Source organism: Lissotriton vulgaris, chromosome 4_1 (assembly GCF_964263255.1).
Source record: "Lissotriton vulgaris chromosome 4_1, aLisVul1.2, whole genome shotgun sequence".
Lineage (NCBI taxonomy): Eukaryota > Metazoa > Chordata > Amphibia > Caudata > Salamandridae > Lissotriton > Lissotriton vulgaris.
In genome coordinates this window covers 179,147,239-179,171,694 of record NC_141691.1, presented here as the reverse complement: position 1 = coordinate 179,171,694, position 24,456 = coordinate 179,147,239, and positions in this window count along the sequence as shown.

Here is a 24,456-nt window from a genome sequence, read left to right as displayed (position 1 = left end):
ATAAAGACTGGGACTTGATGGCTCAAAGTGAGTGCCAGGGAATGCCTTCGTTGAGTCCCTGCTTATCTGAAGACTGTCGATGGACCCATCTCTGTTCCCATCTCTGTTCCTTCTGGAAGAGGGCATTTTTCGGGCAGTTGGGGCTAGATTCTAATACTACCCACTTCATAGAGTCTTCATCATAGTTGTGGTCTACATAATGTTTACACATTTTAGTGTGAGTCTTCTTGCAACGAAAGTTGCTGCGATGTTCAATGATTCGGGTTTTAACGGGACGGGTTGTCATCCCGATGTACTGTAAGCCACAGGGGCACGTGAGTAGGTATATACAGTGCGAGGTGTTACAGTTTGTGTGGTGTCTGATCTCCCATGTGAAAGTCTCAGAGAGCTGTATGGTTTTGAGTGTCATGGTGTATCTGCAGACACCGCACATTCCACAAGGATAGTGGCCCGTGACCGGAGGTAAATGCCACAATGTTTGTTGGGTTTCTCTTCTGACTCTCTTGGGTCTGGTGCTAATTAGGATATCCTTCAGATTTTGCGATCTCTTGAAGGCGAACCTTGGTTCTTCCAGGGTCAAGTCACCTGTGTTTAATATGTCCCAGTGTTGTCTGATCGTGTTCCTAATTTGATTGGACAATGGGGTAAATGTAGTCACACAAGTGATCGGTTGGTTCTCAACCGGGACTCTTTCCTGCCGCTCAAGCAGTGCCTCACGGTTGTTGTTTCTAGCCCGTTTTTTTGCTTTCAAGACGTCGCTTTTAGGGTAGTCCCTGTCGAGTAGGTTCCTCGAAAGGATTGTGGACTCCTTTTTGTAATCAGACACAGCACTACAATTACGCCTTATCCGCAGAAATTGGCCGAAAGGCAAGTTGGTGCGTAAGGCCCTCGGATGGTGGCTCTTATAGTGTAGGAGACTGTTGCGGTCGGTGGGTTTACGATACATGGTCGTGCTTATGGACCCTTCATCCAGTCTTATCGTTAGGTCCAGGAAGGCGATCTCCTTGGGTGAGGCGGCCATGGTGAAGTGTAAATGGGGGTTCAATGTGTTGACCCACTCTAGGAAAGCTTCATGCGAGGTTGGGGGGCCTTTCCATAAGATCAGGATGTCATCAATGAAGCGTTTCCACATTTTGATGTTGTCCCGAAAAGGATTAGACTCATGGTGTATGTGTATACCTTCAAATTTGGCCATATACAGACAAGCCACCGAAGGGGCAAAAGTACTTCCCATAGAGGTGCCTTGGGTCTGGTGGTAGTACTTGCCCCTATATTCAAAATAGTTTTCAGTCAGCGTTAGGGTGGCGCATTCCATGATGAAAGTCTGTGGAGTGTTTGAGTTCCAAGTTTCCAAACCCAGTCTCTCCTCGATTACCTCTAGAGTAGCCCTCTGGGGAATGTTGGTGTAGAGGGCCTCTACATCTAGGGTAATCAAGAGGTCAATCTCTCCTATATTCTGGATAGTGTCCAGAATGCGTAGTACATCTGTGGTGTCTTGGATGTATGAGGGGATGCTTTTCACGAGGGGTTGCAGGAAGTGGTCACAAAATTGTGAGAGGGGCTCCAAGACGGAGTCTATCCCTGAGACAATCGGTCTCCCTGGTACCGGTCTGGTTGCTTTATGGATCTTGGGCAAGATGTAAAAATATGGTACCCTTGGGTCCTTTTTTACAAGAAAATCCGCCTCTTTCCTTGTGATCCATTGGTCGCACTCGGCGCCTGTAACCAGGCTTGTGATCGTGGTCTGCAAGCGCTGGGTTGGATCATTAGCGATGGGTGTGTAGTATTTTAGGTTGCTCAGTTGTCTGGTGCATTCCAACTCATAGTCCTTAGTATTCATTAAGACCGTGGCACCACCTTTGTCTGCCTGTTTTATAGTAATCAGCGGGTCATCCGCCAATGATCTCAGTATAGCCATCTCATTCCTAGAGATGTTGCAATGTGGTGTTTGTCGATTCAATTTAGAGATATCTTTCAGTACAGCTTGTTCAAATGTGAGAACTTCATGTGGGACCATTCCGTTGTGGGGTGTGAAGGTTGATGGATTGTGTAGTCCAGAGTCATCCATAGGCTCACAGGGCTTTCCTTCAAAAAAGGCTTTCAACCTTATTTTTCTGAAAAATGATTTGAGTTCCCTAGTTTGTTGGAATGAGTCAATCTTGGGTGTGGGTACAAAACCCAAACCTTTCTGTAAGACATCCTCCTCTCTCTGTGTGAGGAGGCGGTCAGAGAGATTGACCACCAGGCTTATTGTGGTCCTGACCGGCTCGTGCTCCTCGTGTCTATCCCTTGGGGGCGTGCATCCTCCCATTGTACTCTCTTTTCTGGTACGTTCCCTCTTTTTCGCCCTCGCCCTCTGCCCCAGCCTCTGCCTAAAAAAGGAGGGTGTGTAGGGTTTTGAGGGGGGTAAAATGGAGGATATTGTGGGGCAAACGGGGGTTGGAAGTGGGGGAATTGTGGATATTGCCAAAAAGGGGGCCCTGCTGGTGGTCCCTGATTTGGATAATTAGAGACGTTTTGTTGTCCACGTCCCCTTCCTCTTCTAGCCCTTGGGGGTATCTGTGCTGGAATGTTATCCCCGCTACTATCAGAGCCACTGTTGGAGCCCCTTCTGGAGGAATTCGTACTGGAGTCCGAATTGTAGCTAGTCCCTGGGGCGACATAGTCATCCCTTAGGTATGGATAGACCTTCTCCTTTGAGAATTTCTTAATGTCCTTTTGTAGTTTAGCTACCTTCTGGTTCATAAGATATTCTTTATGTTCCGCCATCTCTTTATAAATCTCAGCCAATTTTGTTTTGAAGCCTGGATTTTGTACCGCGGTTTTCAAGGCAGCCTCGGCTGCTTGTATTTTAACCAGAAGTGCATCTGCTAATCGTTTAGCTGTATTTACTATTAGGATGAGGAGGTCGTGGGTGCACTTCCACGACACCTGTGACCATTCAACTTTAAATTGTCCATCCTCCCAGAAAATCCTGGGGAAGTTTTTTACGATCAGCCCATTCGGTGCTATTTTGGCTTTGAAATATTGAGCCATCATTGTCCCGTGGATTGTTATCCTTATCCATTCTCGTTTCAAGTCTGACAGGGATTGCCACTCTGTTGTATTGCTCCCCGTAGCTGGTTCAACATCGATGCCAAACAAAGAGGGTGTCCTCATGATAGCTGCTGCATCCTCCTCGCCAAAACTCAGTCCTTGACCCTGCATGCCGGAGTAGTCAAGGGTGACTGGTCTCGGTAGGGTGGAGTCCTTCACAGAAGGTAGGGAAGAAGGGGAAAGAAAAGGGAGGACTCGAGAGAGGTAGGAGAGGTTCCAATGCCGTAATTGGCTATGGACCAAGTTTGACCCACCAACTTGGTATAGGGTCAACTACTGTTGGGGGATTTGAACAGACTCACCCACCAAGGGGGAACTCCCACGGTGAAACCGTGCTTAAGTTATTGTCAAAAGGAGGGAGGAAGGAAAAAGTGATCACTTGATCAACAGACACTATTTACCACTCAGAGTGGTGGATGGTCCAGTCACAGCGTGTGTCCGTATCTGAGAATACAAAAAGGGGGGTTGCTGGACTGTTCCAATGGAAAACAGGGGAAGATTTAACTGGCGTGACCAAAGGTGTAAAAGTAACACCCTGGGGCATCCATTTTGTTGGATGGATTTGCCTCACACACCCAGAAGGGTGTCATGCTTCATCATCAGCGGTTGCTCCTCGTCGGGGAGGCGGTGCAATCCCCGACGGGCTCACCTCAAAGAGGGGCTCTTTGGCGGAGATCTTTTTATCCAACAGCCTTATGGTGAGGTGTGGGTGTGTGGGCGGGATGGTGTGTTATAGTGGATGGGATATTAAAATGTAGCTTGGGGTACCGGAATTCACTTTATTCTGGGGGTCCCCTGGCTGCAATTAAAAACAAGGGGCTAGCTCACTAGGTGTCAACAAGTTAGGTCAGGTGACCCTAGATGAGACTAGGGGTGAAGGTGGTCGACATGTTTCTCGCAATGGGTAATAATTGGACCTTAAAAAGGTGAAAAACAACATGCTAGTGTCATGTGTGTGATGGTGCATGTTACCTCTGTGGGTTGTCCTATGCCTATACATAGGGAAGAGATAAACAAACAAAGGTTAAATACAAATTTGCAATAAGGAAAACAGGTCACGTCATTCATAGGATCTGTGAACAATGTGGCATGCTGTTGGTATTGTGGAGCATTGAACAAAACCACTGCATGCCTAATCAATTGCGTGTGCATAGTGTAAATGGTGGAGCACACACAACAACCACTGAGCTAGTGAGGAGGTTTGTGGGGTGGGGAAGGTTAAAAAGGTTAAAAAAGTTATACAGCAGCTATCCAGGCTAGAGACACTGTCCACCTGGGTTCTTAACATGAGCAGGCATTGTAAAGAGACAGAGAGAGACACCGTTTGTAGCTTAATGTGGCTAGGTACAAACACACACACACTCTGTGGTTAAAGAAGCTTAAGGTATGTAAGGCTTGTGTTCCCAACTCACCTACTGGTCAAGAACTAAAAACCACATGAGGGGTCGGCGGGGCAGAACATCAGGGATGAGCCCTTGGGTTTCAGCTGAAGTTGGGACATAAGTAGCGCCAAAGGGTTACTAATGGTTGCACAACTCGTTAAAGCCAAAGGGGTCCTATCTTCCCATCCCTCGTTTACCGCTCTTGCACTCACCTCGAATCTCCTGTGTTCGGGTTATGTGACCTACCCTTCTCCGCCGAGCTCGAGTAGATGTGTGAGCTCGGCGGTCGGGGTTATTTAACCTCAACAAAAACAAATCGGCGTGTAACACGCGTCTCCGCCCCCTGTGACGTGTCACGTTGTCTCGGCCGATCTTGTGGCGGCCATCTTAGACTGGTGCACCGGCGAGTGTAGGGCTGGTAGCTTATAGTTGCTAGCTCTGGTATATGCAACCAGTGGCATGAATTCGGGGAGCCTGACGGGCAGTCCAGCTACTAGTGTGTCGCATTGGCAAATCTAATTGATACTCTGTTTGGACATAGGGTATGACGCCCAGCCGGATCGGCGTGATTGACGCGTTGTAGCCCCTAGCGCCGTATCACGTGGTATTGACCGGTGTACTGGCGACGCTCTTGAACTGGTACATCGGCGCCTGTAACACTCGGCTCTGATTGACTATGCCTAGTATTACTAAAATTAAGCATAGTTAGGGAAGCATTGGAGATATGGAAGCATCTGATGTGTGGCGCTGGAGGATCCATTGACTTCCTGATAAAATTGGGATTGCCGCCCTGCCTCGTGTGCGTTAGTAAGATAGTGACCCAGATGCAATTGGCACAGGGAGTACACAGATTCGTAGAATGGCTAGGTGAGTGGCAATATGTTTGACCATGGTGTCCCAGAGGTTAGGAAACTATGTATAGTGTGTGTGTCGTACACTAGATGGTGTGGTACCAGCGGGGGATGGTATTTTATGAGAGTTGGGATTCTTAGTGTGGCCCATTGACAGATATTGGGCAATACTACAAAGGTGGCAACTTCCCCAAAAAGTCACATATAGCCATGTGGACTCTGTAAAACTGAAAGCATTGTAATAGTGTGCCTGCGTCTGCCCCACTTGTTATCTGTTCCCACGTCTTAACTACTCCATCTTGAAATAGGTCTCCCGCCGTGGCTATATTCAATGTGTGTAGTGCACGCGTAACCCCGCCGTCCCTACAGGGGGCTCGCCAACGTATCCATTCTATCGGCATTGCTGGAGCATATAGCAGAGCCCCCGCCTGCAATAGGCTATGGCAGGCGTGTTGAACCTATTATCCATATTCTCCGAACTAAGGGTTCAAATATCGTGACTGGAAGCTGAAGTGGTTCAACAAACAATTTTTCCATACGGATAAACGGTATGTCCGACGCACCATGGATCCAATAATGTGCTTGTGCTCCTTGCGCCGCTCTATAATAGAGATCCAAATCTGGCACGCCCAGTCCTCCCATGTGGTACGGGAATGTGAGCACCCGCCATTTTACCTGTGCTCGTTTACCCGCCCAAGCCAATTTTACCATCGATTTATTGAGTCAATGAAAGAAGGAGCATGGCAGTACTATAGGGATATTCATAAAAATGAACAGGAGTCTGGGCAATATAACCATTTTCATAATGGAGACTCGGCCAATTAAAGACAGCAGTAGCCTTATCCATTTCTCAACATTGTCCTCCAATGTATCTATTGCGATGCCGTAGTTATCTCTAAACACTGTCTCTGAGTCTGTGTGTAAGAAAATACTCTGATACTGAATAGAATCTGTAGTCTATTGTAAGGGGTAGTCCATTTCAAAATATGCTGTGATTTGGGTAAGCGGGAAGACAAGAGATTTCGCCAAGTTGACCTATAAAACCTGAGAACTGGGAAAAGATTGTTTACTGGATCATGGACATACAATAAAGTGTCATTCGCATATGTTGACATTATTATCCTATAGGACTTGAACCTGATATCTCTATGTCCATGATATTCTCTGAGTGCACATGCCAGCAGCTCAGCCACCAGGGTATACAGTATGGGGGATAATGGGCAGCCTTGTCTAGTCCCCCTGGATATAGCAAAGTAGTCTGTGACCAGATTGCCCAACCAGATCCTCTCTGTGGGTGCATTGTACAAAATGCCAATCAGATGAAGGAAGACTGACCTCAGTCCCATCCTACTCAACACCTGTGGCATGAAGGCCCACTCGACAGAGACGAAGGCCTTCTCCATATCCAGGTAGACCGCCACCACTCTAGTGTCGTGTTTCACATGTTGCATAGTTCCAAACACTGTGCGTATGTTGTAGGTGAGGTTCCTGTCAGGGATGAACCCTGCGTGCTCCGGAGCTGCTAGCGTGGAGGATAAGGGGGCTAGGCGGTTAGCCAGTATTTTAGCTAATATCCTAGTATCGACATTGATCAACGAGAGGGGCCGGTAAGTCCCACATTCCTCTAGCGGCATACCTTGTTTGGGGATGGCAACAATAATCGCCTCTCTCATCGTCCGGGGAATTGTACCTTATATACACATATCTTAGAATAACGTTGAGAGATGGGGAGCAGAATGTCAAGAAAGGCTTTATAAAAGCTGACAGTTAGGCTGTCCTCCCCTGGCCATTGTTAGTTTTCATGCCCGCCAGTACCTCTATTATTTCATCCTTTTCAATGGGGTGCATCAGGAAATCTCTATGCGTGTTGGTGAGGAATGGTAGCTTGATATGTTCTAAATAATCAAGTATTTCCTCATCCGTGCCTGAAGAGCGAGAAGTGTATAAGTCTGAATAAAATTTCCTACATATATCTGCAATGTCTGCTTCTTCAGTCAGCAGTGTTCCCTCAGCCGACCTAATTTCCATTATCAGCGTTTTGCTACGCTTGGTCCTCAAAATTTGTGCTAATACCGAGCCAGGCCTGTCCCCCTCTATGTAAGTGCGGGCTGTGGTGTACTTGCCCAGATGTTTGACTTCGCTGTCTGCCGCATCCTGGTATTCGCTTAGCGTGTCTTTAATTTCATTTTCGTGCTCCTCGCCCCCCTTGGCCGCCTGACGTGACTCCAAGTTCCCCAGTTTCTGTTCTAGATCCGTTAGCCTCTGCTGGATCGCCCGTGGAACCCCGGAGCACTTACCCATTGCTACACCTCTTATGTACGCTTTAAAAGCCTCACACACAGTCTGGGAGCTATCCACTGATCCAATGTTGGTAGCAAAAAACGTATCAATGGCTTCTGGAAGTTCTTCTTTGAAGTAGTGAATCACCAAGTGAACAGTGGTATAGATTTCTTAGGTGTGTTCAATATCAGCAGCAGTGGCGAGTGATCCGAGAGTGTACGCGGGAGTACCAGGTAATTAGGATCCTGCTCCAATAATGATGTGGTGGCAAACCAGTAATCTCTGCAAGTGTGTATATTGTGGTAGGCAGTATAATGCGGGTAATTCCCCTTGTCCAGGTGGCGCATACGCAAGACATCACTCGGGGTCATACTAACCATGACACTCTCCAACTGCAACAGGCCTTCTCGCAAGTCCGGCTGACTTAGCTAACTCCCAATTCCTAACCAGATTGAAATCTACATCCCAAAGAAACTGTGCGCCCTGGTACCGATTCGCCGTAGACTCTAAGGGAAGTGAAAAACTCAGGGCAGTCGTAATTGGGACCATATATGTTAAAAATAATCAAGTCCATGCCCCTGCCCTGACATCTAAGGAACACAAAACGCCCTTCACTATCTGACACCAACTGCTGAAGCGTGTATGCAGTGTTGTGGGGCTGAGCCTTGCATTCACACAGTGTTAGGTTGACATGAGCTTATTAGAAGTTTAAACGCCATTTTTCCTTTCTGCTGCCTTTTGCACACGGCACACGCTTTATTAATTGTTTAGAGTTTAGCAGAGTGTTTTGCTTCACACGAGAATAACATGTTTTTCTACATTAATAGCTTTGCTTGGTAAGCTTAGTCTTAACAGTGAGTGCAGAGACATTCAAGGTTATTTCAACACTGTGGTTATTGTTCGGACTGATCAGCGCACGTTCTAGACATAACACATATGCAGCTGCGGCCACCTCTGATTTTGGCGTGCACTGCGTAGGTATGATCATACACACTTGGAGAACACTTGTATGCTGAGAGCTTGTGCAGAATTTGATGTGATCCACTTCTGCTAATACCAGAGGTATGGGGCCTCCTCAGCTACTCAGGTGTTTCACACTTACACTCACACAGCCGTGCCCTTGGAATATGTTCCTTATAGGACACAGGAGATTCCTATTTCTGCATGGCTGCACCGTGTTTGGTTTGACGGCGCCCTTCCCCATAGTGTAATGGCAATTAGATTGGGTCCTTTGGCCATTCCAGGCTCTTCTTGGCCTGTTTTGGATGGTTTCCCCTGCATCTTCATGCGGGGATAGTCCCCGTTGCTGAATTACGGCCCCTATTTACCTCTGCAATCAGTGTTATCAGGGCCCTAGTTCAATATATTACCCGCAATTTCCAGGGCGGAGCCCCTGGTGTTGCGGGGCTTTGAGCTGGACCGAGCTGAATCAAGCTTAGTCCCGTGATGGTTAATGCAGTTATGGGCAAGCGTCCCTAGGATAAGGATGATATGCCGTTTTGGCTTGCCCTGAAATGGGACCAGCTGGAGGCAGTTTTTCCTAATTTGACTCCTGTAGAAAAACACAGGATTCTTACAATTAGTTTACCCAAGGACTTGGTACCAGAAGCCGGCGACTGCGAGTCATGGGGTAGAATTTTTGCGGCAGTGTACACGAGGTGCCTTGGCACTCCGTCAATGGCTGTTCTTCTGACGGTCATTAAGCGTGTTCAAGATGAACACGGAATTGAGGCTGCGGTTGAATTGGGAATTAGACACGTTGGCACATTTGACGTAGTTTCTGATCTAGTCCTTTCTGATATAAAGAGACATGAGGTGAACTTTCAAGTGACTAATGCCTTGCGCGATGTCCCCGATGCCGAAAAACCCCAACAGTTACCGAGAATTATTACGGCGGCTTATAAAACCATTGCTGCAATAGTTTTGGTGTCAACATTTCTGCTACAGATAAAAAACAACCTCAGGGTTCGAAGCCTGAAACAGACGTTCAACCCAAAGCTCCAAAACAAAATAGGAACAGAAATAAAAAGCAGGGGAAATAACAATAGAAACAGGAGTCCCGTCCCGCATCACCCGTACCTGCGTCTAATGAGCGCGTTTATGTTTTGCGTGACCGCTCTACGATTAAGTCACCTGATCGGTTTCAGGTTCCTGATCAATGCTCTCCTCGTTCTTTACAGGACACATCAGCCTCTTCGTCCGATGGTGGAGGCGTCGGCAGGGGTCAGGGTGGCCAGCAGAGTCGCGACCAGCCCCACCCGAAAGACGAAAAAGGCAAGCAGGACGATTCTTTACAGAAAAGACCCCAGTTTCAGAAAAAGAAAGTTACCGCTTTAACAGCGAGATATGCCACAGATAGTTAGGACGCAGCTTCGGAATCTGACATGTCCCTTGTTGGACAGCGCGTCTGGGATTAACATTGTACGCGAGGTCCTGCGTCCAATACTGAAGGTGACAGCGACTGACCAGTTTATTGTTGTTGAGAAGGCTGATACCAGAGTAGCTCCCCCTGAAAGGCTTTTTGAAATTGATCTTTTGATTGACAACGTACCATAAAAGGGGTATTTTGGGAAAATCTTACAACTGCCTATGACATTCTGTAAGCGGTGGCTGACTGGCCCCCATCTTTTGCTCTCGCAGCTCCAAGAGGGGAGGAGGTAATCCTCCCTAGTTTCGCGCACACGGTGTCTAAGGAGCATGCGCTGAATTTTGCAGAAGAGTGGGTTAAGGTCCTTGCGCCGGCTTTGTACCATACCCACCGTGTCTGGGATAAATTCTCCCCCCACCACAAGATTCCCTTACGGTCTATGCCACAGCCTCAACCTCAATATCCCATGTGGCGTGAAGCGAAAGCTTCTGTTGCAGAAATCCTTGAACAATTGGAATATCAAGGAGTGATTGAAACTTGTTTGTCTCCGATGAATAACCCTCTGTACCGGAACCACAGCCAAAGTACAGAAAAGACTCCAACGCATCCAGAACGCCTCCGCACGACTCATCCTGGACATCCCCCGTCAAAGCCACATCTCCGGACACCTGAGAGACCTGCACTGGCTTCCCGTCAACAAGAGAATCACGTTCCGACTCCTCAGCCACGCACACAAGGCTCTCCACGACCTGGGCCCCAGGTACCTCAACGACCGCCTGACATTCTACACTCCCACCCGCCAGCTACCATGAGAGAAAGATCCTTCTCCTACCTGTCAGCCAAGACGTGGAACTCCCTCCCCTTCCACCTCCGTCAGACCCAAGACCACTTCTCCTTCAGGAAGCAACTCAAGACCTGGCTTTTCGAGCAGTAGCAAACCCCCCTCCCCCAAGCGCCTTAAGACCCTATGGGTGAATAGCGCGCTATACAAATTTCTACATTGATTGATTGATTGATTGAATAACCTCCTTTTTACTGTGACCAAGCCTGATGGTTCATACTGTTTGGTATTGGATTGCCGGCATTTAAACTTGCATTGCCATACCTGTGCAGTACAGAATACCCACGGCTCTGCTTTAGTGGATGGTCTTGTGCAAAAACGGTTTAAAACCAAACTTGACATATCCAATGTTTTTTTTGCCCACAATTTGTTTGGTCTAAGTTCCCAGTGGACCAGTTTTACCAGTGGTGGCAAACAACACCAATTTAAATGCTTGGCCATGGGCTGTAAGAATGGTCCAGGAGTGTTTACTGCACGTATCGTATCTCTTTTAGAGAGAGTCTACCCAGATGCGTGTTCGTATGTGGATGACATTTATCTCACGGACGACGAAATATGGGCGCATCTGTGCCGCGTTGACTGCATACTTTGTAATTTTGCGGACTTCGGTTACATATTCAACTTTGCAAAATCTCACATTGCAGAGTACACAGTGTTGTTCCTGGGCTATGAGCTCAACAATGAAGGTCGAAGATAGGCTCCTCACTTCTTGGAGAAATGCACTAAGCATGGGCGAATTTTGCGAATTGGCAATTCGCGAATTTGCGGATTTGCGAATTGGCAATCCGCAAAATTCACGAATTCGCGCGATTTTTTTTTATTTTTGCGTGTTCACAGGTGTTCACAAGGCACTTTGCGTGTTTGCGGGTGTTCGCGAGGCGCTTTGCAATATCGCATGTTTTTTTTTTGCCTGCTTATTCACTGCCACCCTCTTGTTTTTTATGCCCATCTGCCCACTGTACCACTTGTTTCTGTGCCCTTCTGCCCTCTGCCCCATTCATTTTTTGTCCCCTTCTGCCCTCTGTCCCACTTTTGTGCCCTTCTGCCCTCAGCCCCACTTAAAATGGCGCCGGCAAGCTGCCAGCACCATTCTAAAATAGCTAGAAATAGCTTCAACAGGAAGCACTAATAGATAAAGTAAAGCAGGTGCTCCAGTTGAAGGTCAAATTAAGTTACACAATCATTAATCACCACAAGTTTGGGGGTGATTAATGATTGTTATGTTATGTTATGTTATGCAGGGGTTTTGTATAGCGTACGGCTACTCAGAAGAGTGTCCCGACGCTTTGGATTGCACACTAATCTCATAAGACAACAGGGAAAATAAGAAACAGAAATAGAAGGAAGCTAAAAGGGACCGAAACTAAGAGGAAAAGAGCCAGGTTTTAAGCCCTTTCCGGAAGGCCAACAGATTAGGAATGCTGCGCAAGGACACAGGCAGTTTATTTCATAACTGAGGTGCTAGTAGTTTAAAAGAGCGGCCTCCGATGCGGGCTCTCTTCACACGAGGAACCGCCGCAAGAAACAGGGCTTCAGACCTGAGCGACCTAGCAGGCAGGTAAAAGGCCAGCCTATTCTGCAGGTATTTTGCTCCGGAGGCGTGCAAGGCTTTGTGCGCCAGAGTAAGAGTTTTAAAAATTATCCGCTTCCGGACAGGGAGCCAATGCAGAGCCTCCAGAAGACCCGAGGCTCTGGCACGGCGCGATAGTCCAAAAATGGCCCGTGCTGCCGAATTCTGAACAACCTGTAGCCGTTGGAGCAGATACTCTGGCAAGCCGAGATAAAGGACGTTGGAATAGTCAATTCTCGAGCCTATATTCGCCTGCACCGTGATCTTCCTATGTTCCTCCGATAACAGGGGAAGGAACTTGCGTAGCATCCGGAGTAGGCCAAAGCATGTACCAGTGAGACCGATTACCTGTGAACGTAGTGTGAGGCCATTATCGATCTTAATCCCAAGGTTTTTAGCCACCTGGGACGAACTTGCTGGTGGAAACATGTTCTCAGGCCACCACACTTTCCAGTCCGGATCCGAACTGCACCCAAAAAAGAGGACCTCGGATTTATCCGAGTTGCACTTGAGGCTGTTGTGATGAAACCATTGAAACACAGCCTCAAGGCAACCCTGGATCCTACCTCCATCGAAGTCCGCACCCCTCTCACAGGTGAAGAGGAGCTGGGTGTCATCGGCATAAGAAACGATCTGGGCCCCGAAAGACTCCGCCAATGCCGCCAAAGGGGTCATGAAGATGTTAAATAGAGTTGGACTCAGGACAGAGCCCTGAGGAACTCCGACACCCAATGGCAACATCTCGGCGGAGCAAGCAGAAGCCCAGACCGTTTGTCGACGGCCTGCCAGGAAAGATCGAAACCACTGGAGCACCGTCCCTCGGAGACCAACCTCTGAGAGTCTTGCAAGAAGACCCTCATGAGGGACGGTGTCGAAGGCCGCCGACAGATCTAGCATCACCAGCATCGCTCTCCCGCCCGAATCCAGCACCTCCTTAATCGCCTCCGAGACTTCCAGGAGGGCTGTTTCGGTGCTAAGATTGGCGCGGAAACCCGACTGGGTAGGGTGCAGTAGGTCGTGTGACTCCAGGTAATCGGCAAGCACCTTATGGACATGCTTTTCAATGACCTTTGCAAAAGCCGGCAGGAGCGAAATAGGTCTATAATTCGCCAGCACCTCCACATCCAGGCCAGGCTTTTTAAGCAGGGGAATGATCATGGCCTGCTTCCAGGCCTGGGGAACCACACCCTGTGCAAGAGAACAATTCAACAGGGGGTTCACAAGGGGGTTAATGACAGCTGCCATTTTAGCCAAAAATTTTGCCGGACAGGCATCCCGAGGGGAACCTGATTTAAGGCCAGCCATCAGGTCAAATGAGGCGGTCAGCGAGAGAGGAGGGAAAGCTGCCAAGGCCACACCTGCGTTAAGTCGGGTATCAGCGGTATTCTCCACCCGACCCGGTATCTCAGGCTCCAGTACAAGGAAGGAGTCCTGGATCCGCTGGATCTTAGAGGTGAAAAAATCTGCAATCGCCCTGACCCAAGACGCAGGAGGGGGAGACTGGGTTGGTACTGCGCGAGACGTTGTAAACTCCCGCACAACGGCGAAAAGCTCCTTGCAGGAATTGGAGGCAGCTTCAATTTTTCTCGCGAAGTAAGCCTTCTTCTCCGCGAGGATGTTCCGATGGTAAGCTTTCGCCACAGACCTGTAGGTGAGTTTCGCCGTTGCGTCGTAATTAGCGCGCCATGCTCTTTCCGCTACCTTGCATTGACGCCGAGAGGCCGCCAATGCTTCCGTAAACCAAGGGGCAGAAGCACCTTTTCCAGGTTTGCGGAGGGGTCTCAGAGGAGCCAGATCATTAAGTCTCTCTGAGAACCAGGCCTGCAGTTGTTCCACATCCTCCTCTAAGTTCCCTGCTAACACGAAAGGGTGGTCCGCACAAGCTTGTGCCAGCAGTTCCGGAGTAATCCGGTGAAGTGCCCTGAATCCCACGGAAGACTGCCGGGGGGCGCCGGAAGGCTTCCTAACTTCCGAGAAGTAAAATTTCACCAACCTATGGTCGGACCAAAGAACCTGGCTAGGAGCCAGCATCTCAATAGGGGTCGTAGAGAAGGTCAAATCTAAAGTATGTCCCTTCTCATGGGTCGGTCCGATATGATATGGAACCAGGCCCAAAGGGGCTGTGACCTCCAGCATTTTTATCGCATCGGCATCCGTTTCCACGTCCATATGGACGTTAAAATCCCCGGCAACAATACAATGCTCTGCCGTGAGTAATAAAGAAGAAGTCACCGACTGGAACTCTTCAAAAAAAGAGCCCATGGGCCCTGGCGGCCGATAGACTAGGAGACCCTTCATCGATTGGTGCGGTGAAAGAACAATGGCAAAGGCAAGGGATTCGCAATCCTTGATCGCGTCCGAGGGGATGATGGTACAGGTGGCTATTTTATTTACTATTAGTGCAACCCCCCCTCCACGCCCCTTCGGCCTGTCCTGCCTGAAGATGTTATACTCGGGCGGGAGAGCAGTAGCAATATCTGGGTTGGACGCCTCACCGAGCCACGTCTCGGTGAGCATCAGAAACAAGGGTTTTTCTGAGTCCAACAGATCAAATATGTCCAGAGCATGCCGGCCCAGAGATCTCGTATTGAGCAGTAAGCCCAGATGTTTAGCGCTAACCGCCACCTTCTGCGGCGCCCCGCCAAGATGTTTCTGCGGGCGCCAGCCACACTCAGGGCAGCAATACTTGCCCTTGTGGCGAGCAGGAAACACCGTACGGCAGGAGCCATTGATGTGTTGCAAGGAGCGAAGTTCCGAACCCGAGTAGTAAAGCATCATGCACACGTGCACAAGCTACATATGGAATACAATTGCTCAGTCCTGCCCGTCGCCTCGTACGCCTCCGGGACGCTGACGGGCGCAGACGGGCAGGACTCTGGCACGACTCCGGCTAAGCGACGGCGTCCCACTGCGCGATCCCGCTGCGCGGGAGAGGACGACTTTAAATAGGCGTCTCCCACATCCCCTCGAGCGTCGAGACACTCCAAGATGGCGCCCGCGCACACACACACTCAGCCCAACCAAAGATGGCGCCCACAAATGAAGTCAGCCCCGGAACCCGGACCCGCCAAATGGCTGTGTATTTTCCAAAAATTAAGTGCAGGTAAGGGGACAGAAGCCCAGTGGAGCGGCAATAAAATCAGGGGTTAAGGAACCTAGGTAAACAAAGATAGGCAAAGGGAGTTTTAAAATCACCAGTTGTCCGAGCTAGGTGTCAGCGCGACCTGCGCTCGTGTAGCAATCAATCAGAATGCCTGAAAGTCGAGTCCGCCTTAAATAGGCGTCTCCCACATCCCCTCGAGCGTCGAGACACTCCAAGATGGCGCCCGCGCACACACACACTCAGCCCAACCAAAGATGGCGCCCACAAATGAAGTCAGCCCCGGAACCCGGACCCGCCAAATGGCGGTGTATTTTCCAAAAATTAAGTGCAGGTAAGGGGACAGAAGCCCAGTGGAGCGGCAATAAAATCAGGGGTTAAGGAACCTAGGTAAACAAAGATAGGCAAAGGGAGTTTTAAAATCACCAGTTGTCCGAGCTAGGTGTCAGCGCGACCTGCGCTCGTGTAGCAATCAATCAGAATGCCTGAAAGTCGAGTCCGCCTTAAATAGGCGTCTCCCACATCCCCTCGAGCGTCGAGACACTCCAAGATGGCGCCCGCGCACACACACACTCAGCCCAACCAAAGATGGCGCCCACAAATGAAGTCAGCCCCGGAACCCGGACCCGCCAAATGGCGGTGTATTTTCCAAAAATTAAGTGCAGGTAAGGGGACAGAAGCCCAGTGGAGCGGCAATAAAATCAGGGGTTAAGGAACCTAGGTAAACAAAGATAGGCAAAGGGAGTTTTAAAATCACCAGTTGTCCGAGCTAGGTGTCAGCGCGACCTGCGCTCGTGTAGCAATCAATCAGAATGCCTGAAAGTCGAGTCCGCCTTAAATAGGCGTCTCCCACATCCCCTCGAGCGTCGAGACACTCCAAGATGGCGCCCGCGCACACACACACTCAGCCCAACCAAAGATGGCGCCCACAAATGAAGTCAGCCCCGGAACCCGGACCCGCCAAATGGCGGTGTATTTTCCAAAAATTAAGTGCAGGTAAGGGGACAGAAGCCCAGTGGAGCGGCAATAAAATCAGGGGTTAAGGAACCTAGGTAAACAAAGATAGGCAAAGGGAGTTTTAAAATCACCAGTTGTCCGAGCTAGGTGTCAGCGCGACCTGCGCTCGTGTAGCAATCAATCAGAATGCCTGAAAGTCGAGTCCGCCTTAAATAGGCGTCTCCCACATCCCCTCGAGCGTCGAGACACTCCAAGATGGCGCCCGCGCACACACACACTCAGCCCAACCAAAGATGGCGCCCACAAATGAAGTCAGCCCCGGAACCCGGACCCGCCAAATGGCGGTGTATTTTCCAAAAATTAAGTGCAGGTAAGGGGACAGAAGCCCAGTGGAGCGGCAATAAAATCAGGGGTTAAGGAACCTAGGTAAACAAAGATAGGCAAAGGGAGTTTTAAAATCACCAGTTGTCCGAGCTAGGTGTCAGCGCGACCTGCGCTCGTGTAGCAATCAATCAGAATGCCTGAAAGTCGAGTCCGCCTTAAATAGGCGTCTCCCACATCCCCTCGAGCGTCGAGACACTCCAAGATGGCGCCCGCGCACACACACACTCAGCCCAACCAAAGATGGCGCCCACAAATGAAGTCAGCCCCGGAACCCGGACCCGCCAAATGGCGGTGTATTTTCCAAAAATTAAGTGCAGGTAAGGGGACAGAAGCCCAGTGGAGCGGCAATAAAATCAGGGGTTAAGGAACCTAGGTAAACAAAGATAGGCAAAGGGAGTTTTAAAATCACCAGTTGTCCGAGCTAGGTGTCAGCGCGACCTGCGCTCGTGTAGCAATCAATTGTGTAACTGAATTTGAGCAGCACCTGCTTTACTTTATCTATTAGAGCTTCCTGTTGAAGCTGACTTTTGTAACTATTTTAGAATGGCTGTGGCAGCTTGCTGGCGCCATTCTAAAAGAGTTACAAAAGTCAGCTTGAACTTTTGACCCAATCCCCGTTCGCGGATTTCCATTCGCGGATTTTGCGGGAAATTTGCGAATCTCGCAGATTGCGAATTTACCGAAAATCCGCAAAATCCGCGAGCGGAACGGATTTTCCGCCCATGCTTAAAATGCACACAACTGCGCGCTCTGACAACTCTGAAAAAATTACAATCTTTGCTGGGATTTTTGAATTTCAGGCGTACATACATTCCTGAATATGCCCAGCGTATCAAGCCTTTGTCTGCTTTGATACAACCTACTTTTACCAAATTGTGCTGGCTGCCTGAACATTCAGCAATTTTGCAATCTTTGCAGGCTCATCTTCTGGAATCTAACTTCTTACTGACTCGTGATAACCACACCAACCTGGTGATAAGAATAATCCCTGGGGCGGTGGGTTTCACATAACTTACTTTTAAGGAGTACCTATCGCTTACAAGTCACACGTGTACACTTCGGCTGAAATGCGTTTTTCCACTGTGGAAAAAGTTTTGACAGCTGTGCAAATGGCGATTCTGAAGTAAAGCGCAATGTCGCAGGGAAAACGCATGTTGGTTGTTACCCCGTATCCTGCTCTAGAGGCAGTGACGACAGCCAGTGTACCTAATTCTAAAGCTTTGCACCCACGGTGGATACAATGGGCATCATCACTGACGCCTCCGGATGTCACGTTCATTTTTGACACCTCCTTACAGTCGGAGGAGTTTTTGCAGTATGAGTTTGTTCATCCTGCTCCTTTGACTATGCAGCCTTTGGAGGATTTCCATTGTATCATTTCACTGATGGTTCAGCGCAAGTTGCGCATGGGTCTAAACACGCATAGGTTTCAGCTTGCGCCATTATGGTTGGTACCATGGTGAATGGTGAATTCAAGTCCGATGTCGTACACACGCAGACATTAGGGGACTTTACCGCGCAATTGGCAAAGCTCCGTGCTCTGATGCTTTCACGCTCATATTTGAGTAATTGATTTTAAAACTGTCACCTATTGAATTTCTGTGTTTTTAAAACAAAAAGCGAACGAAGCTCACCTGCACTACAGCGCCGGCTTGTTAGCGCTAAGGCAGCCCTCCCAGACCCTCCTGAAACAGCGAGCCCACCGCTGATACAGGGGAAACGCCCTCACCGCCAGCGCGGTCACCACGCGGAGCCACGCCCACTGCGAGGCCACGCCCTTTATACCCAATATAAATGTGCCGGCCATACCAGCGCAGCGGACGAGCGCAGCGGGAGCGCCGTCTGCGCGCCGAAGGCGCGCCTAAGGCAAGCCCGTCTGCGCCCGTCCGCGCACGACCGGGCCTAGGGCCAGACTCTATGCCTGTCCCAGCCGCCTCTAAGGTAAGCTACTCCTGTAGAGAGCTTCTCAGCCTTAGACCCACGAAAAACAGCGCCTGTCTGGCACTACACGACCCTACTGTCCCTTTTCGCCGCTGTGACAAATGCAAACCAGGTAATCTCTCCCTTCCGAAACCCCCGGTCCCTCCCCTTGTCCTTAAAATCTCGACTCTTAAATGCCGATCACTTCCTAAACATGCCCTGCTTATCAACCATCTCATTGTCGACCTTAATCTGGACATACTATTCCTCACAGAAACCTGGATCACGGAGCATTCCAACGCTGACATTGTCCTAGCTCTCCCCCCGGGCTTCCTTATCATGTCTCAACCTCGCCCCCTAGGTAGAGGAGGTGGATTAGCCATTATCTACAGGGACCACTTTACCTGTCGATCCAAAGACTGCGCGATCCAAGACTCAGAGAGCTGCCTCTTCACGATTCAGCTGTCGTCGACTAACTCCCTGTCAGGCCTCCTGGTGTATCGGCCGCCCGGCCACTCTGGCCCCTTCACAGCCGCTCTCCTGGAAACCGTCTCCTCCGCGGGACACCTGACACCTAACTTCCTTATAACAGGCGACCTAAACATCCATCTCGAGGATCCCCTTGACACTGTGGCAACCGACCTTATCGACGATCTAGCGGCCTTGGGTCTGCTTCTCGCCAACTCTGATCCAACTCACACGAAAGGGCACCTACTCGACCCGGTGTTTTCCAACATCCCCTCCCTCCTTTACGTTAATACCCAACCCCTCCCGTGGACGGACCACTTTCTAGTCACGACCCATCTCCCTGGAGCTTTCAAAAGGTCTCAAAATCCCCCCACCTTCACCAGAGACAGAGCGTGGGCCAGACTCTCGGTGGAGGACTGGTCCACAGCCCTGGACGCTTCGACCCCCAGTCTCTCTGAGGACCCCTCCACCGCCGACTCCCAAGTCAGAGACTGGATATCCTCCACTCTCGATAATATTATCCCCATAAAAAATCGGGAGATCAAAAACAGGATAAAGGGCCAGGCCCCCTGGTATACTCCTGACCTCAGGGACCTACGCAAAGAGTGCAAAAAGGCCGAGAGGCAGTGGAGAAAGGACTGGCTCCACAGTAACAAAGACCTCTACAATAGTGCAGTTAGACGCTACAAATCAGCTCTCAAACTTGCCAAGGCAGGATTCTATGACAACAGAATACAAAACGCTACCAATTCCACTAAAGAAGCGTACCTGATTGTCAAAGAACTCCTCAACATTCCATCGGCACCCACCGTTTCTCATGCCCCCCCAGACAGAAGTAACGACTTTGCCTACTTCTTCGACTCTAAAATCTCGCGAATACTGGACTCTCTCCCCAGCATCACCCCCCACAACTCCACTGATACTGAGGTCTGTACTAACAGCCCGCGGCTGTCCTCCTTTAGAGCAACCTCCCTCATTGAGGTCTCCGCTACGTTAGACAAAATGAAAAGTGGCTCTCCTCTTGACCCAGCCCCGGCCAGATTACTAAAAGCTGCCGCCCCCAGCATAGCCACTACCATCAGGGATCTCATTAACATCTCCTTACGCCAAGGCACAGTGCCTCCCAACTGGAAAAATGCGGTTGTCAAAGCCCTGCTAAAAAAACCCCATCTGAATCCCGACGACATGTCTAACTATAGACCCATATCACTCCTTCCCTGCATCAGCAAGATGGCGGAAAAACTAGTCAATTCCCAACTCTCCCAATTCCTTGAGACCAACAAAATCTTGCGCCCATCTCAAACCGGCTTTCGGCCCGGCCAGGGCACGGACACAGCCCTCCTCTCCGTCATTGAGGAATCAAGGCGCATTCTGGATTCAGGAGGATCAGTGGCGGTGATCCTCCTGGACCTTAGTGCCGCCTTTGATACGGTGGATCACCGTGTCCTTCTACATCGCCTGGCCAGGGCAGGAATTGTGGGCTCAGCACACGCCTGGATTAACTCCTTCCTATCAGGCCGTTCATTTCAGGTGTGGGACGGCAATTCTCGCTCAGACCCCATTCCACTCACATGTGGAGTTCCGCAGGGGTCCTCGCTTAGTCCCACCCTGTTTAATGTTTACATGGCCCCCCTGGAAGACGTCGTGACCCCCTATGGGATCAAAATTGTCAACTACGCTGACGACACCCAACTTGTCGTCTCCCTCTCCCAGCTGGACAAACACCCAGACAGCCTGCGGAACTGCCTCCAGGACATCTACTCCTGGATGTGCGAATCTTCCTTAAAATTGAACGGTTCTAAAACCGAAATTATGCTCCTGGGCAACAAATGGTCATCAATTCCCGCCTCGGTGTGGCCGGACACCTTTGGTGAGATACCCACTCCAAAGTCAGAAGTCAAAACGCTAGGCGTTTGGCTGGAACCAAGCCTCACCATGAAGACCCAGGCAACCAAGACCGCTGGAACATGCTTTGGCCTCCTGCGGTCAACCCGCAAAATTCTCCCTCTCCTACCTCCGCTATCCAGGAAACTGCTGGTCCAAGGGCTCATCCTAGCCAGACTTGACTATAGCAACGCCGTCTACCTCGGTGCACCGGAGTTTACCTTAGCCAAACTCCAATGGGCACAAAACGCCGCGGCAAGGCTCATAATGGACCTCCCCCCTAGAGCCTCTGCCAAATCAGCCCTCAAGGCCCTGCACTGGCTCCCTGTCCGCCAGCGAGTTGAGTTTAAAGCAATGTGTACCAGCCACAAACTCATTAACGGTGCCGGTCCGGCCGCCCTGAAAGACCTTGTCGCCCCTTACAAAGCCCCGAGGTCACTGCGCTCGGACGACGAGCATTTGGCCATCGTCCCTAAATTTAAGAAGGCTCGGACCGGTGGCCGTCGCTTTTCGGTCAAAGCCTCCTCAGGCTGGAACGCACTGCCTCGCCACTTGCGTCTAGAACCCTGCCACGCCCTCTTCCGGAAAAAACTAAAAACTCTTTTATTCCCCAAATAGTCTTCCGGTCCCCCCTCCTCTTGGATATCAGAGCTCTATAGCGCGGGGATGCCTCCGGGTCACCAGGCGCTTTATAAATTTATAAATAAATAATAAATAAATTGGAGTACGCTGATCCTGGTGTGACTACTCTCATTGTGAGTGACTCTTACTACTGTGTCCAGTCTTACAATGAAAACCTGTTCTGATTTTCGAGATTCCAAGGGTAGCACAATAAAGCATAAAATGATCTGGGTTCGAGTGGCGGAACTTAAAGGGCAGCTACCACTCATGTATGTAATTCATACTCTTGGTCATCAATGTGTGGGAGTTCACGCTGTTGGCAATAGTTTGGCCGATGAGGCTGTGAAGACAGCAGTTTTTACATTTTTGGTTGCAGCAGTTACACGTTCTAAAAGTAAGATTGATGATGACATCTTGGCAGTAATTGCCGCTACTGAGAAGGGAAATAAATGTACTACTGTATTTCCTTCAAAGTATTCTTATCATTTAAGTCCTTAAAAAGTTCCTTATGTGAAAATACCGGACATTGGTGACAGATAGATTCCCAACGCAGTCCACACTGATTACAGCTGCCCACGAGGGTGTTGCGTCCGGGCATGCAGTTGTTTCGGCTACTGTATCTCAGTTACAACAACGTTTCTGGTGGCGGGGACTGTACAGACAGACGCATGATTATGTCCTTCAATGTGACATTTGTCAGCAGATAAAGCCTTCGACTGCTACGCGTCCGCCCCAGACATAGTTGTACATTTCTAATAGACCACTTAGTTGTGTTTATTTAGATCACTGCGGTCCTTTTTCCTCTGATAATGCGAATATGGACATCTTAGTTGCAGTTGATTCTTGCACACGCTTTGTTTGGGTATGGCCGCACCGCAGCGCTGATTTGCGAACTGTCATAAGAGACTTGCGTGTCTTTGTGGGAATTTTTGCCTGTGGCACCTTCCATTCGGACCAGGGTCCAGCATTCGCCTCTAAGGCATACAAGGATGTCATGAGATCCTGGGGGGTCCAGGGTCAAGTTGACGTCTCCATACCGGTCTGAGGGCAACAATGTTGTGGAGCGAATGAACCGTGATTTAAAGCAGTCTTTGACAGCCAGAGTTATAGGTACTGGCAGGAACTGGCTAGCCCATCTCAATAGCATACAGCGTGCACTTAATAATCTCCCTAGAAGGTCTCTGGATGGGCGGACCCCATACGAAATGCTCTTTGGTATCAAAATGTTCGTCCCGGACCTTGAAGGTCTAGACCAGTGATCGGCGGCTGCCCCCTTTGATGTAGATAAACATTGTCATGTTTTACAGAATCTACAAGAGACGAGAGACAGTCGTGCAAAGGAACACTTGCCCTCCACATCAGATGCTGCGTTGCAGTTTTCAGTAGTTGGCTGGCTACCCCGAGTTGGAGAACTGGTTCGAGAGAAGATCGAGAACAAGAAAGAATTTGGTCCCTCATATCGAGCTCCAGTTCCTGTACTTGGCGTGCAGGGCACAAGAACAGTCCTTTTACCGCCATTTCCAGGTCGTAAAGAAAAAAGGTACATCTCCAGAGTGACCGATTCTTCTTAGTATGACACCTGCGGTCTCTTGTCCATCTACACTGAGACATTCTGTTGTGGCTCCGGCTCCTTACCAGGCCTGACGTTGCCATCGAGATGCCTGCTGTTTCAAGTCCTTTATTGAGTACCCCACCTGATGATCGTCTTGATGATACTGAATATACTTACCCCACAGACTTATTGATGCCTGATCTACAAACACGTTTGGCAACTGAGCCCAGATTTTCATTTGACACTAACTCTACCACATCAAAGTCCCCTTCAAAAATCTGTTTTTGCTACATGGTTTAAAAAACATTTTTTGAATCCTCCTTGGACCTACATTTGGTTGGTACTTTTTTCGATTTTTTTGTTCATGTCAATTGGATTTGTGGTGTATATTTTACGTCTTGTAACCGGACACTATGTTGAAGAGAGAACGTCTATTCAACACATTAATGGAACATTGGCACCCCATTCCTCATCACACAGATTGAAGAGGGACCTGACTTTTGCTTGGTCCATCGGTTCGATTTCAAATCTGTGATCCCACAGAGGTTATAAATGTTGCAAATGTCCTAAAAGTTTCTATGGGGGATGTGATTAAACGTAATATACGCTCTGATGATAGAAATGTTCAAGCCATAGAGGCTTTGTTTTCAGATTTGAAATATTATGCTTCTTTTGATGCTGAAGATTTATATTTAGATTGGGCGAAGTATGGTGATTTATTTTGTTATCAACACTTTGGCAATCATTACCTGCACAAGGCAAACGCCAGGAGGAAAATGGTTAATTATACGCAATGGGAACATTGCCCCGCTCCTGTTCAAGGCAGCTCCAGTTCTCTTTTAAAGAGGTTCACATATTTTACTGATTTAATAAGTCTAATCCCAATGCATTTTATTTTAAGATGACCGAAAAGTCCACTTCCAAAGTTAGACTTACCCACACAAAATTGTTATATTCCAAGTCCTTTCTTGACCAATTGGCTATTGGGGGCTATGAACTGTGGAACGATACTATTGATCTTAAATCTGTTTGGGGTTCTAAAAGTTGGCAAGTGCAAGGCACTGAGGCTTTGCATCATGCATGTCTCTTCCCAAATCATATGTTGTTTTGAATTCTACGATTTCACAAACCACATGCTTTGGATTGGCTACTACTAAAAAATGAAATGCTCCTTCTCTTACA